The sequence below is a fragment of the Schistocerca serialis genome, chromosome 2, assembly GCF_023864345.2.
Source record: "Schistocerca serialis cubense isolate TAMUIC-IGC-003099 chromosome 2, iqSchSeri2.2, whole genome shotgun sequence".
Taxonomy (NCBI): Eukaryota; Metazoa; Arthropoda; class Insecta; order Orthoptera; family Acrididae; genus Schistocerca; species Schistocerca serialis.
In genome coordinates, this window is record NC_064639.1 from 119,119,764 (window position 1) to 119,133,997 (window position 14,234).

Here is a 14,234-nt window from a genome sequence, read left to right on the forward strand (position 1 = left end):
AGACATTATTTGTTATCGTACCTGTTCAATTGGAGTTCAGGGCCATTTAGCCCATTAATACCAAGTGTACACTGAATACTGCTCAGTGTACACTTGGTGTTAGTATGTTTGTTTCTCAAAGTCCTGTGACGTATATTGATATTTATGACATGCTCTACACATTGTTTAAGTAATGATAAATGTAATGTTGTGGCTTAGACCATTTTAACGCTTATCTGTGAAGATGGTCCATGACTGAAACCAGTCGATATTTGGGTTTGAAATAAGAGCAGCTGACGGCCAAACACGCATTTTATACATTACTTGACGGCCGTTGATAGTAACCTTCCAAAAATCTTTACTTACAAGCCGCGCCTGCTACTGGGGTGCCGAGCCCTAAAAAGAACTGTCTGTAGCAACTGATTGATTCTCCGCTGTCTTACACCATGCGACTTTACACAGGACGCTGCTTGTATCCGTGGTATCAGTCATGTGGCATGAAGTTTGACTCCCATACACACTACAAAAATTATTGGTTCGTTGCAGTGCCTTTTTACATTGTGGTTGATGCATTGAACAATGCAAATCAGAGACATATCGCGTCCCATACTCTTAAAGTTAGTTTGAAGTTTGTTTGTATGCTCTGCTACACTCTTCAGCCTATTGCAATGAAACTATGGCGAGTTGTGCGCACGCCTGTGAACGTTTTTGTCGGGATAAGAACCAGCTACCGCCCGTCTGAAAGGTCGTTGTCGGACTTTCTAGATGGGACATTTTTGTCATCTTCATCCCCAACCCTGGTGGCAGTAGGGTTATCTGACTCCTACAGTGCTTTCATACTTATAATACCTCAAGTAAGTACCAAAATTGCTTTAAATTCCTCCGGTGTTCCTGAATTATGCTTTTACTTAATCCTTTCTCCCTCCAAACACCCTGCCACAAGGATGCTACAGGTGTCTTACTGTCACATAAAATCTTTCCACATAGCAAATTAAATGACTTTGTACCCCCACTTCCTACCTCCCCTGTACACAATTTGTGTGTTGCATCCTCAATGTAATGGTGCGAGGGTTACCGTCAAATGGCAGGGGTGCATCGGAAACAAGCAACTTGACTCCAAAGAGAAGTTGTATACGGTGGCCGTAGCAGCGTTAGTCGCTTGGAGAGAAGTCGACTGGAGCCTGTGGTATTGAATCGCGACGCAATTTGTGTGTTGCATCGTCGATAAGAGGGTGTGAAGGGTTGCAGTGAACTGGCAGTGGCGCATCGGAAACAAGGAACTTGACTCCCAGGAGAAGTGCCATACGCTGACTATAGCAGCCTTAATCGCTTGGAGAGAAGTCAGCTCGAGCCTGTAGAATTGAATCGCGGCGCCGTTTGTGGGTTGCATCATCTATATGAGGGTGTGAGTGTAACAGCACTGTTACACTCACACTGTTACACTGTCAGTGGTGCATCGGAAAAAAGCAGCTTGACTGCCAGGAGAAGATTCATTGAGTGACCATAGCCGCGTTAGATGCTTTCAGAAAAGTCAGCATTGAGACAGTAATATTGAATCGTGACGTAATTTGTGTGTTGCATCTTCAGTGTGAGGGGGCGAGAGTACTAGTAAACTGGCAGTGGTGCATCGAAAACAAGCAACTTGAATCCCAGGAGGTTCCATATGGTGAATGTAGCCACCTTAGTCGCTTGGAGAGAAGTTGGCTTTAGCCTGTAGTATTAAATCGCGACCCAGTTTGTGTGTTGTATCGTCAATATGAGGGTGAGAGTATTACAGTAAAATGTCAGTGGTGCATCGGAAGCAAGCAGCTTCACTCCCAGGAGAAATTCCATACGCTGACCGTAGCAGCGTTAGTCGATTGTAGAGAAGTCAGCTGGAGCCTGTAGTATTGAATCGTGACGCAATTTGTGTGTAGCATAGTCTATGTGAGGGTGCAAGTGTTACAGTGAAATGGCAGTGAGGCATCGGAAGCAAGATACTTGACTCCCAGAAGGTCCACAGCGTGACCGCAGTCACGTTAGTTGCTTGGAGAAAAGTCGGCTGGAGCCTGTAGTATTGAATCACAATGCAATTTGCGTGTAGCATCGTCAATGTTAGGGTGCTAGGGTTACACTATAATGGCAGAGGCGCATGGGAAATGGGCAACATGTGTCCCACAACATCTTACATACAGTGACTGTAGCCGCGATAGTTGTTGGGAGAAAACTCAGTTGGAACGTCTAGTATTGAATCGGGGGGGCATTTTAAGTGTTATATTGTAAAATGTAAGGGTGCGAGGATTATAGTAAGCCGTCAGCTGAGCATCAGAAACACGCAACTTGACTCCCAGAATAACGTCAATACACTGTCTGTAGCAGTGTTAGCCTCTTGGGAAAAAAGTCTGCTGGAATATGTGGTACTGAATAGCAATGCGTTATGAGTGTTGTATCGTCAATGTGAGGGTGCGAGTGTTACAGTAAACTGTCAGTGGTGCATTGGAGACAAGCAACTTGACTGACAGGAGAACGTCCATACTTTGACCGCAGCCCCGTTAGTCGCTTGGAGATATTTCGCCTGGAGCCTATAGTATTAAATCGCGATGCAATTTATGTGTTGCATCCTCAATGTGAGGGTGCGAAGGTTACAGTACACTGTCAGTGGTGCAGCAGACACAAGCTACTTGACTCCCAGGAGAAGTCCCATACAGTGACCGTAGCTGCGTTAGTCTCTTGGAAAGAAGTCGTCTGGAGCCTATAGTATTGAATCGCGACGCAATTTGTGCATTGGATTCTCAATGTGACGGTGCAAGGGTTACAGTAAACTGGCTGTGGCGCACTGAAAACAAGCTACTTGACTCATAGCAGAAGTTCATACAATGACTGTAGCCGCGTCAGTCACTTGGAGAGAAATCGGCTCAGGCCGGTAGTATTAAATCGCGAAATTATTTGTGTGTTGCATCGTCAGTGTGAGGGTGGGAGGGTTACAGTAAACCGTCAGAGGTGCATCAGAAACAATCTACTTGTCTCCCAGGAGAAATCCTATACAGTGACCGTAGCCGCGTCAGTCTCTTGGTTCGAAGTCGGCTGGTGCTTAGAGTACTGAATCGTGACACATTTTGAGTGTTGGATCGTCAATATCAGGGTGGGAGTGTGAAAGGTGGCTACACTAAGCCACAGCGCCAGAGATTGCGCCAAAGAGTATTATTCCGACGCCTCCACTGGCAGTGTTTGTTGAGATGTGATAGTGGAGAGTGCTTGTCGTGAAGTCGTCGTGGAGAGTACTTATTGAGAAGTGGGCAGTAGGAGTTCTGATGTAGCCGTGACTAGTTGTGAGCATGTTGTATGCAGTTGTACTGATGGGCTAGACAGCTGATGCTGTTCGATTGCGGATGTCGTAATGATCAGAGTGTATGTTTCGTCAATATATATGAAGGTAAAGGCCGAAGTGGCCGTGCGGTTAAAGGCGCTGCAGTCTGGAACCGCGAGACCGCTACGGTCGCCGGTTCGAATCCTGCCTCGGGCATGGATGTTTGTGATGTCCTTAGGTTAGTTAGGTTTAACTAGTTCTAAGTTCTAGGGGACTAATGGCCTCAGCAGTTGAGTCCCATAGTGCTCAGAGCCATTTGAACCATTTTTATGAAGGTAAAGAAAATCTTTTATTTTTTATTTCAAACGTGCTAAATAACAATGCCTCTTGGTCACAGGTTCAGTCAACAAAGCATCTGGCTTGCGTTCATGTATTAGAGTGTAATTCTGGTTTCTATGTGCAATTATAGTGTTTCTGTTTTTTTTAATTACTTCAGTGTAAATGGTGCTTAAATTACCTTGTTTTATTGAGGAAGAACCGTGCCAGATGTGGACGTTGAATCACACTTCCACACACAGAACAGTTACACTTGTGCTTTGTTGTTCGTAGTTTTTGTTTCGTAGCTTTTATAGTTGCTGGGGACTTAATTAATTAATTGTGTTAACGGAAGTTTTCTTTCATTCTTTGTTGTTATTTTATGCAGTCAGATTGCGTACTAATACTAGTCAGGGCCAACCGGTTACGAGACAGCGTAACCGGACAGACACCCACTAAAATTAAAAATATTTGCATAATATGTAATTAAGCCCCCATGCAAGTGTCACGGGAAACTATCAGTGGTGCGTCAGAAACAAGCAACTTGTCTCCCAGGGGAACGTCCATATGGTGACCGTAGCCGCGTTAGTCGCTTTGAGAACACTAGGCTGTAGGCTGTAATATTGAACTGCGACGGAATTTGTGTGTTGCATCGACATTGTGAGGGTGCGTGGGATACAATAAACTGGCAGTGGTGCGTCGGAAGCAGGAACTTGAGTCCCAGGAGAAGTCCCATACGGTGACCGTAGCTACGTTAGTCTCTTGGAGAGAAGTCGGCTGGTGTCTATAGTATTGAATGGTGATGCATTTTGAGTGTTGCACCGTTAATGTGAGGGTGCGAGAGTTACAGTAAACTGTCAGTGGTGCATCGGAAACAAGCTACGTGCTTCCCAGGAAATGTTTCATACAGTGACCGTAGCCGCGTTAGTCACTTGGAGAGAAGTTGGCTGGAGCCTGCAGTATTGATTCGCGACTCTATTTGTTTGTTTCATCCTCAATGTGAGGGTGCGAGTGTACAGTAAGCAGGCAGTGGTGCATCGGAAACAGGTATCTTGCGTCCCAGGAGAAGTTCAATAAGTTGAGTGTAGCCGCTTAGTCACATGGAGAGATCTAAGTTGGAAACTCTATTATTGAATTGCAGAACATTTTGAATATTGTGTCGTCAATGTGAGTGTTCGACGGTTACAGTAAACTGTCAGTTCTGCATCAGAAACAAGCAACTCGTCTCCCAGGAGAATGTCCACATGGTGACTGTAGCCGCGTTAGTCGCTTTGAGAACACTAGGCTGTAGGCTGTAATATTGAACTGCGACGGAATTTGTGTGTTGCATCGACATTGTGTGGGTGCGTGGGATACAATAAACTGGCAGTGGTGCGTCTGAAATAGGCAGATTGAGTCTCACGAGAAGTTCCATACGGTGTCCGTAGCCACATTATTCGCTGGAGAGAAGTCGTCTCTAATCTGTAGTAATGAATAGCGACGAATTTTGAGTGTTCTAGTGTCAATGTGAGGGTGCGAGGGTTATAGTAAACTGTCAGTAGTGTATCGAAATCAAGCAACTTGAGTCCCAGGATGACGTACATACGGTAACTGTAGCGACGTTAGTCGCTTGGAGAAAAGTCGACTGGAGCCTGTAGTGTTGAAGCGCGATGCAATTTATGTGGTGTATGCTCAGTGTGTTGGTGCAAGGGTTACAGTAAACTGTCAGTGGTATCGGAAACAAGTAACTTGACTCTCAGGAGAGGGTGGCGGTAGCCGCGTTAGTCGGTTGAAGTCTCCATGGAGCCCTTAGTTTTGAATCATGACGCAATTTGTGTGTTGCATCCTCAATGTGACCGTAGGGTTGCAGTAAACTGTCAGTTTTGCTTTGGAAACAAGCAGCCTGACACGAGGAGATATTTCATACAGCAACCGTAGCTGCGTCAGTTGTTTGTAGAGTAGTCGGCTGGAGCCTGTAGTATTGAAACGGGATGCGATTTGTGCGTTGTTTCGTCAATGTGAGGGAGCGAGGGTTACAGTTAACTGTCAGTGACTCATCGGAAAGAAGGACCTTGACTCTCAGGAGAAGTTCCTTAAAGTGACCGTAGCTGCGTAGGTCGTTTTTGGTTGAAGTCACCTGCAACCTGTAGTATTGAATCGCGACGTAATTAGTGTGTTGCACACTCAACGTCAAGTAAACTTGCAGAGGTGCATTGGAAACAAGCAACTCGACTCCCAGGGAAAGTTCCATATGGTGACGATAGCTCCATTATTCGCTTGGAGATAGGTCTGCTGGAGAATGTAGTATTGGAGCGCAACGCAATTTGTGTGTTGCGTCGTCAATGAGAGGGTGCGAGGGTTACAGTAAACTGGCAATGGTGCATCGGAAACAAACAACTTAACTCCCCGAGGAGTTTCATACAGTGACATTAGCCGTCTTAGGCGCTCGGAGATAAGTCGGCTGGAGCCTATAGTATTGAAGCGTGACTCTGTTTGTGTAACGCATAATCAATGTCAGTGTGCGAAGGTTGCAGTAAACTGGTAGTAATGCATCGGAAACATTCAACTTGAGTTCCACGAGAAGCTCCATATGGTGATCATAGCCGCGTTAGTCACTTGGCGAGGAGTCGGCTGTAACCTGTGGCATTGAAACACGACGAAATTTGTGTGTGGCATAGTCAATGTGAGGATGCAATGGTTACGGTAGACTGGCAGTGGTGCATCGGAGAAAGCCAACTTAATTCCCAGTACAATTTCGATACAGTGACCGAAGCTGCATTAGTCCATTGCAAGGTAGGCAGTTGGAGCCTGCAGTGTTGAATCATGACTATTCGTGTGTTGCATCGTCAATGTGAGGGTGCGAGTGTTACTGTAAACTGGCAGTGGTGCATCGGAAACAAGCAGCTTGAGTACCCTGGCAACGCATTAGTCGCTTGGATAAAAGATGGCCAGAGCCAGTACTATTGAATAGCGTCGCAATTTGTAGGTTGCGTCGCCAATATGTCGGTGCGAGGGTTACAGTAAACTGTGAGTGGTGAATCTGGAACAAACAACTTGACTCCCAGGAGAACGTCCATATAGCACTGTGGCAGCGTTATTCTCATGGAGAGAAGTCGGCTGGAGAATGTAGTATTGAATCGCGACGACACTTGTGAGTTGAATCGTCAATGTCAGGGTGCGAGGGTACTGTAAATTTGATGTGAGAGTTACAGTGAACTGGCAGTGGTGCATCCAAATGGAGCTACTTGACTCCCAGGAGAAGTTCCAAACAGTTATCAAAGACGCGTTAGTCGCTTGGAGAGAAGTCAACTGGAGCCTGTAGTATTGAAACACGACGAAATTTGTGTGTCTCATAGTCGATGTGAGGATGCAAGGGTTACGGTAGACTGGCAGTGATACATCGGAGAAAGCCAACGTAATTCCCAGTACAATTTCGATACAGTGACCGAAGCTGAGTTAGTCCATTGGAGGGTAGGCAGCTTGAGCCTGCAGTATTGAATCACGACTCTATTTGTGTGTTGCATCGTCAATGTGAGGGTGCGAGGGTTACTGTAAACTGGCAGTGTTGCATCGGAAACAGGCAGCTTGTGTCCAGGAGAAGTTCCATACGGTGGCCGTAGCTGTGTTTGTCGCTTGGAGAGAAGTTGGCTGGAAACTGTAATATTGAATTGCAACACAATTAGTTTGTTGCATCGTAAATGTGAGGGTGCGAGTCTTACAGTTAACTAGCATTAGTGCACCGGAAAAAGCAACTTGAATTCCACTAGAGTTTCCATACGTTGACCATAGTCGCGTTAACCGCTTGGAGAGAAGTATAGAATCGCGTCCCAATTTGAGTATTGCATCCTCAATGTGAGTTTCTGATGGTTGCAGTAAACTGTCAGTGGTGCACCACAAATAAGCAACTTCCCAGGAGAACGTCCATATGCTGACTGCAGCCACGTTAGTCACATGGAGAATTGTTGGCAGGAGCCTGTACTATGGAATCGCAATGTTATTTGTGTGTTGCTTCGTCAATGCGAGGGTGCGAGGGTTAAATTAAACTGGCAGCAGTGCATCAGAATCGAGGAACTCGACTCCCAGGAGAAATTCATACGCTGACCGTAGCCGCCTTTGTCTCCTTAAGCGAAGTCGGCTGTAGACCCAATTTGAATGATCCATCCTCAATGTGAGTGTGCGAGTGTTACAGTGAACAAACAGTGGGGCATCGGAAAAAAGTTACTTGACTCCCAGGAGAATTTCAAAACGTTGACTGTAGCAGCATTAATCGCTTGGGGAGAAGTCGTCTGGAGCCTGTAGCACTGAATCGCGATACAATTTATGTGCAGCAACCTCAGTGTGAGGAAGCGAGGGTTACAATAAACTGTCGGTGGTGCATCGGAAAAGAGCAACTCGACTCTCATCAGAAGTATCATACAAAGACCGTCACAGCGTTAGTCGCTTAGAGAGAAGTTGGCTGGAGCCTGTAGTATTGAATCGCAATGCAATTTGTGTGTTGCATCGTCAGTGTGAGGGTGCAAGGGTTACAGTAAACTGTCAGTGGTGTATCGGAAAAAAGCAACTCTACTCTCAGGAGAACTTCCATACGGTGACCGTAGACGCAGTATTGATCCGCCACGCAATTTGTTTGTTGCATCCTAAATGTGAGGGTGCGAGGGTTACAGTAAACTGGCAGTGGTGCATCGGTGACAGCCAACTTGAGAACCAGTACAAGTTTAACACGGTGACTGAAACCGCTTTAGTTGGTTGGAGAGATGTTGGGTGGAACCTGTAGTATAGAATCGCGACGCAATTTGTGTGCTGCATCATGAATGTGAGGGTGCAAGGGTTACAGTAAACTGGCATTGGTGCAGCGGAAGCAAGATACTTATGTCCCAGTAGAAGTTTCATAAAGTGACCATAGCCGTGTTAATCGCTTGAAGTTGCCTCGAGCCTATAATAATAAATCATCATTTTATTTGTTTCTTCCAACGTCAATGTAAGGGTGCGAGGGTTATAAAAATGGTTCAAATGGCTCTGAGCACTAAGGGACTGAACTGCTGAGGTCATCACTCCCCTAGAACTTATAACTACGTAAACCTAACCAACCTAAGGACATCACACACATCCATGCCCGAGGCAGGATTCGAACCTGCGACCGTAACGGTCGCGCGGTTCCAGACTGTAGCGGCGAGTGTTATAGTATACTGGCAGAGGTGCATCGGAAATGGGCAACTTGTGTCCCACAAGAACTTACATACGGTGACTGTAGCCGCTAGGGTTACAGTTAACTGGCAGTGATGCATCAGAAACAAGCAACTTGTGTCAGAAGAGATGTTCCATAGGGTGACCGTAGCCGCGTTAGTCGCTTGGAGTAAAGTCGGCTGGTGCCTGTAGTATTGAATCGCGGCGCATTCTGAGTGTTACATCCTCAATTTGAAGTTGCGAGTGTTACAATAAAGTTGCAGTGCTAGATCGGAAAAAGCTACATGAGTCCCAGGAGAAATTCTAATCGGTCGCTTGGAGAGAAGTTGGCTGGGCTTGTAGTATTGAATCGCGATGCAATTTGTGTGCTGCATCCTCACAATGAGGGTGCGAGGGTTAGAATAAACTGTCAGTGGTGTATCGGGAAAAAGCAATTCTACTCTCAGGAGAACTACCATACGGTGACCTTAGATGCATTAGTTGCTTGCGGAGAAGTCGGCTGGAGCCTGTAGTATTGATCTGCAACACAATTTGTGTGTTGTATCCTAAATGTGAGGGTGCGAGGGTTACAGTAAATTGGCAGTGGTGCATCGGAGACAGCCAACTTGAGTACCAGTACAAGTTTAACACGGTGACTGAAGCCGCGTTAGTTGCTTGGAGAAAAGTCGGCATGGATCCTGTGGTATTGAACTGCGACACTATTTGTCTGTTGCATCGTCAATGTGAGTGTGTTAGTCTTACAGGTAACTGTCAGCGGTGCAGTGGAAACAAGGAACGTGACTCCCTGGAGAAACCATATGAAGACCGAAGCAGCGTTAGTTGCTTGGAGAGGAGTCGGCACGAACCTGCAGTATTGAATCGCGACGCAATTTGCGAGTTGCATCGCCAAAGTGAAGGTGCGTGGGATGCTGTAAACTGGTAGTGGTGCATCAGAAACAAGCAACATGACTCGCAGGAGAACGTTCATACGGTGACCGTAGTCGCATTAGTCGCTTGGAGCGAAGTTGATTGGATCCTTTAGTATTGAATCGCGACGCAATTTGTGTGTTGCATCCGCAATGTTGAGGTCCGAGGGTTACAGTAAACTGGAAGTATGCATCGGAAACAACCAACTCCACTCCTAGCAGAAGTTTCATACAGCGACCGTAGTTGCGTTAGTCGCTTGGAGAGAAGTCGGCTGGAGCCTTTAGTGTTGAATCGCGACGTAATTTGTGTGTTGCATGGTCAATGTGAGGATGTGAGAGTTACGGTGAACTGGCAGTGGTGCTTTGGAAATGAGCTACTTGACTCCCAGGAGGCCTCGCTATCCGCTTCGAGAGGAGACGGCTGGAGCCTGTAGTATTGAATCGCGATGCAGTTTGTGTGCTGCATCCTCACTATGAGGAGGAGGAGGAGGAGATTGGTGTTTAACGTCCCGTCGACAACGAGGTCATTAGAGACGGAGCGCAAGCTCGGGTAAGGGAAGGATGGGGAAGGAAATCGGCCGTGCCCTTTAAAAGGAACCATCCCGGCATTTGCCTGAAACGATTTAGGGAAATCACGGAAAACCTAAATCAGGATGGCCGGATGAGCGTGCGAGGGTTAGAATAAACTGTCAGTGGTGTATCGGAAAAAAGCAACTCCACTCTCAGGAGAACTTCCATACGGTGACCGTAGATGCATTAGTTGCTTGCAGAGAAGTCGGCTGGAACCTGTAGTATTGATCTGCAGCACAATTTGTGTGTTGCATCCTAAATGTGAGGGTGCGAGAGTTACAGTAAACTGGAAGTGGTGCATCGAAGACAGCCGACTTGAGTCACTGTACTATTTCCATACGGTGACCGTAGCGGTGTTAGTAGCTTGGAGAAAAGTTGACAAGTGGCCTTGAGTATTGAATCACTAGTAAATTGGTGTGTTGCATCGACAATGTGAGTATTTGAGGGTTACAGTAATCTGGAAGTGGGGTATTGCAAACAAGCTACTTGACTCACAATAGAATTTATTTATTGTGACCGTAGCCACGCTAGTCGCTTGTAGAAAGGTCGGCTGGAGCCTGTAGTATTGAATCGCGACTCTATTTGCGTGTTGCATCATCACTGTGAGGGTGCGAGAGTTACAGTAAACTGGCAATGGTGCTTCGTGAACAAGCTACTTGATTCCCAGAAGGTCCATTCTGTGACCGTAGTCGTATTAGTCGCTTGGACAAAAGTCGTCATTGAACCTGTAGTAATGAATCGCGACACGATTTGTATGTTGCATTGCCAATGTGAGGATGCGTGTGATACAGTTAAGTGGCAGTGGTGCATCGGAAACAAGCAACTTTACTCCCAGGAGATGTTTCATACAGTAACCGTACTCGCGTCAGTCGCTTGGAGAGCATTCGGTTGAAGCCTGTAGTATTGCATGGGTGTGAGGGTTATAGTAAACTGGCAGTGTTGCATGGGAAACAAGCTACCTGATTGTTAGGTGAAGTTACATACAGTGACCGTACTCGTGTCAGTCGCATGGAGAGAAGTCGTCTGGAGCCTTTAGTATTGAATCGCGACGCAATTTGTGTGTTGCATCGGCAATGTGAGGGTACGAGTGTTACAGTAAACTGGCAGTGGCGCTTCGGAAACAGGCAACTTGACTCTCAGGAGAAGTTCCATACGGTGACCGTATGTGTTAGTCGCTTGGAGGAAAGCTGACATGGAGCCCGGAGTGTTGAATCACAGAGCAATTGGAGTGTTGCATTGACAATATGAGGGTGCGAGGGTTAAAGTAAAATGGCAGTGGGACATCGGAAACTAGCTGGTTTACTCACAGGTGAAGTTACATATACAGTGATCGTAGCCGCGTTAGTTGCTTGGAGAGACGTCGGCATGGGACCTGTAGTACTGAATCGCTGCTCTATTTGTGTGTTGCATCGTCAATGGGGTGATGGTGCGAGGGTTACAGTGAAGTGGCAGTGGTGCATCGGAAACAGGCAACTTGACTCACAGGTGAAGTTCATACAGTGACCATAGCCGCGTTAGTCGCTTGGAGAAAATTTGACATGGAGCCCAGAGTATTGAACCACGATGCAATTGGTGTTTTGCTTCGGCAATGTGAGGTTGCGAGGGTTACATGAAATGGGCAGTGGGGCACCGGAAACAAGCTACTTTACTCCCAGAAGGTTCATATGGTGACCGTAGTTGCGTTAGTTCTGATTAATTCTTAGTGTTATTTTCCATAGAGTATTCAGTTTTTCGTCCGTGCATGAGTATCAGGCGTCTCACCCCACGCCAGAGCATTATTGGTTGGAAATAGCAAAAGTTAGAAAGAGTATGAGATCGTTTAACATCTTTACTTATGAAACTTCCTGGCAGATTAAAACTGGGTGCCCGACCGAGACTCGAACTCGGGACCTTTGCCTTTCGCGGAAAGTGCTCTACCAACTGAGCTACCGAAGCACGACTCACGCCCAGTACTCACAGTTTTACTTCTGCCAGTACCTCGTCTCCTACCTTCCAAACTTTACAGAAGCTCTCCTGCGAACCTTGCAGAACTAGCACTCCTGAAAGAAAGGATATTGCGGAGACATGGCTTAGCCACAGCCTGGGGGATGTTTCCAGAATGAGATTTTCACTCTGCAGCGGAGTGTGCGCTGATATGAAACTTCCTGGCAGATTAAAACTGTGTGCCCGACCGAGACTCGAACTCGCGAAAGGCAAAGGTCCCTAGTTCGAGTTTCGGTCGGGCACACAGTTTTAATCTGCCAGGAAGTTTCATATCAGCGCACACTCCGCTGCAGAGTGAAAATCTCAATCTTTACTTATGTATGAAAGGACGGAACTTGCAATGTCTGCCACCACTGGCCAAAGAGATCCCTGCTCTGACAGAAACTGCGTAATTACAGAGAGTCAATAAAGAGAACACTAACTACTTGGAGAGTAATGACTTCACGTTAGAAGTTTGAAGCACAAAGACCTGTTTCCGGACGACTGGTGAGTCGAGCCTTGTGGCCGTGCAGAAATGTTTCCATTTGAGAGCCTAGTACAGGGAGATACGCGAACTCATGGTCTCTAGCGGGCCCCGCCGCTGCCTTGTGCAATTACGCTACGAGTTGATAAGATGGGCCATCGATGCGAATGCCAATCCGTAAGGAAGCGATATTTTTTCACTCCCTTCAGGAGCCAGTTATTCCGTTTTAGTACTTCGAAGCCATGAAGTTGCTTTCAATATACGCTTTGGCGATCTCGCTATTGTTCGACCCTATTTTTCCGTATTCTCCCTGTAGTTTACTAAAGAAACTTACAGTAGTATTCGTGCATTATCCGCGTAACTTTACATGTACCGTGTTCACCCACTTGCGCCAAGATTAGACTCCATCATGACAACCCTTTATCCAAGTAGTAAACGTTTGACTCTATGTCTCAATGGGTAATTCATGTGTTTTGCTTTTCGATAGTAAATCTGACTGTTATAGTGACCACTTGTTGGTTTTATAGGTTACATGATCCCTATACTTACTAACATGTCTATGTGTGTGGTGTGGTATCCATATCGCCATGCTTGACTGGGTCACCTCTTTTAATTATCATTCAGTAAGATATTTCCATTATGTAACATTATTATCTCCTTTGATTAATTTTTTTGATCGTACGGAGTGTTTCCCTACTGGTCACCAGAGATGGGACTTCAGCATCAAAGGGGTATGCAAAACAGCACAACAGACACTCCGCAAGCCCCTTTGCAATTTTTCTTATCACCTGGTCAAATAAAGCTGTGACTTGACCTGTTCATCACCGATACTCTCCCAAGAACCCTAGTACGATACGATTTTTTATACTGTGAGGTGCTAGGTAGGAATGTCTTTGTATGCTGATTAATTAATTAATTTTCCTGTTTCATTGAGTTCTTTTATTTTATTGAAACTGTCTGTGTAATCCATTTAGAGTTCAGTTACAACTGTTAAGTCTTTCTTTTAACCGGTACATTTATTGCTTTCCATGTTTAATGCCTATTGTAGTTGTCTCATCAAGTACTGTTTTTATTTTACTTGGATCGTTTATTTACCGCAAACTGTTACATAGGTACAGTTTTGAGTATAGTGTTATTGTTTTTCCTGTTTGCTCATTTAATATTTGTATATTGTTTAACTTCTTACTTTTTAAAATGCAGTACCACCTTACTCTCAGAGATGGCATTTACTGTATGTTCCCTCACACTCCATCATTTTCGTGCATTTCTGTTTACCTTACTGATATTGCTTAAGTACCCCATATATCCTGTAGTAACCTTGATAATTCTTTCTTCTTTGAGGTGGTTAGTGTATCACCCTCCATGTTTTATACCTCCTGATGTAGCCATGACAAGTACTAATTTTATTCTATTTTATTGCTTTTGTTTATTAATATAATCTGTTATCTAGACGTGCTGTTCCAGTTTTGTGTTAAAGTTTTTCCTGTCTACTCTTTTTAAATTTATTTACCGTTCAGCTTTTTTACTTTTTACATTTCATTGCCATCACACTGTCAAAGATGTTATTTAC

The 14,234-nt window shown here is 45.5% G+C and overlaps 1 protein-coding gene across 1 annotated transcript in view; it reads left to right on the forward strand.

The window, feature by feature from the left end:
- LOC126455764 (uncharacterized) overlaps positions 1–14,234 on the forward strand; it is a 204,200-nt gene that overhangs the window by 92,655 nt on the left and 97,311 nt on the right. The window lies entirely within an intron of this gene.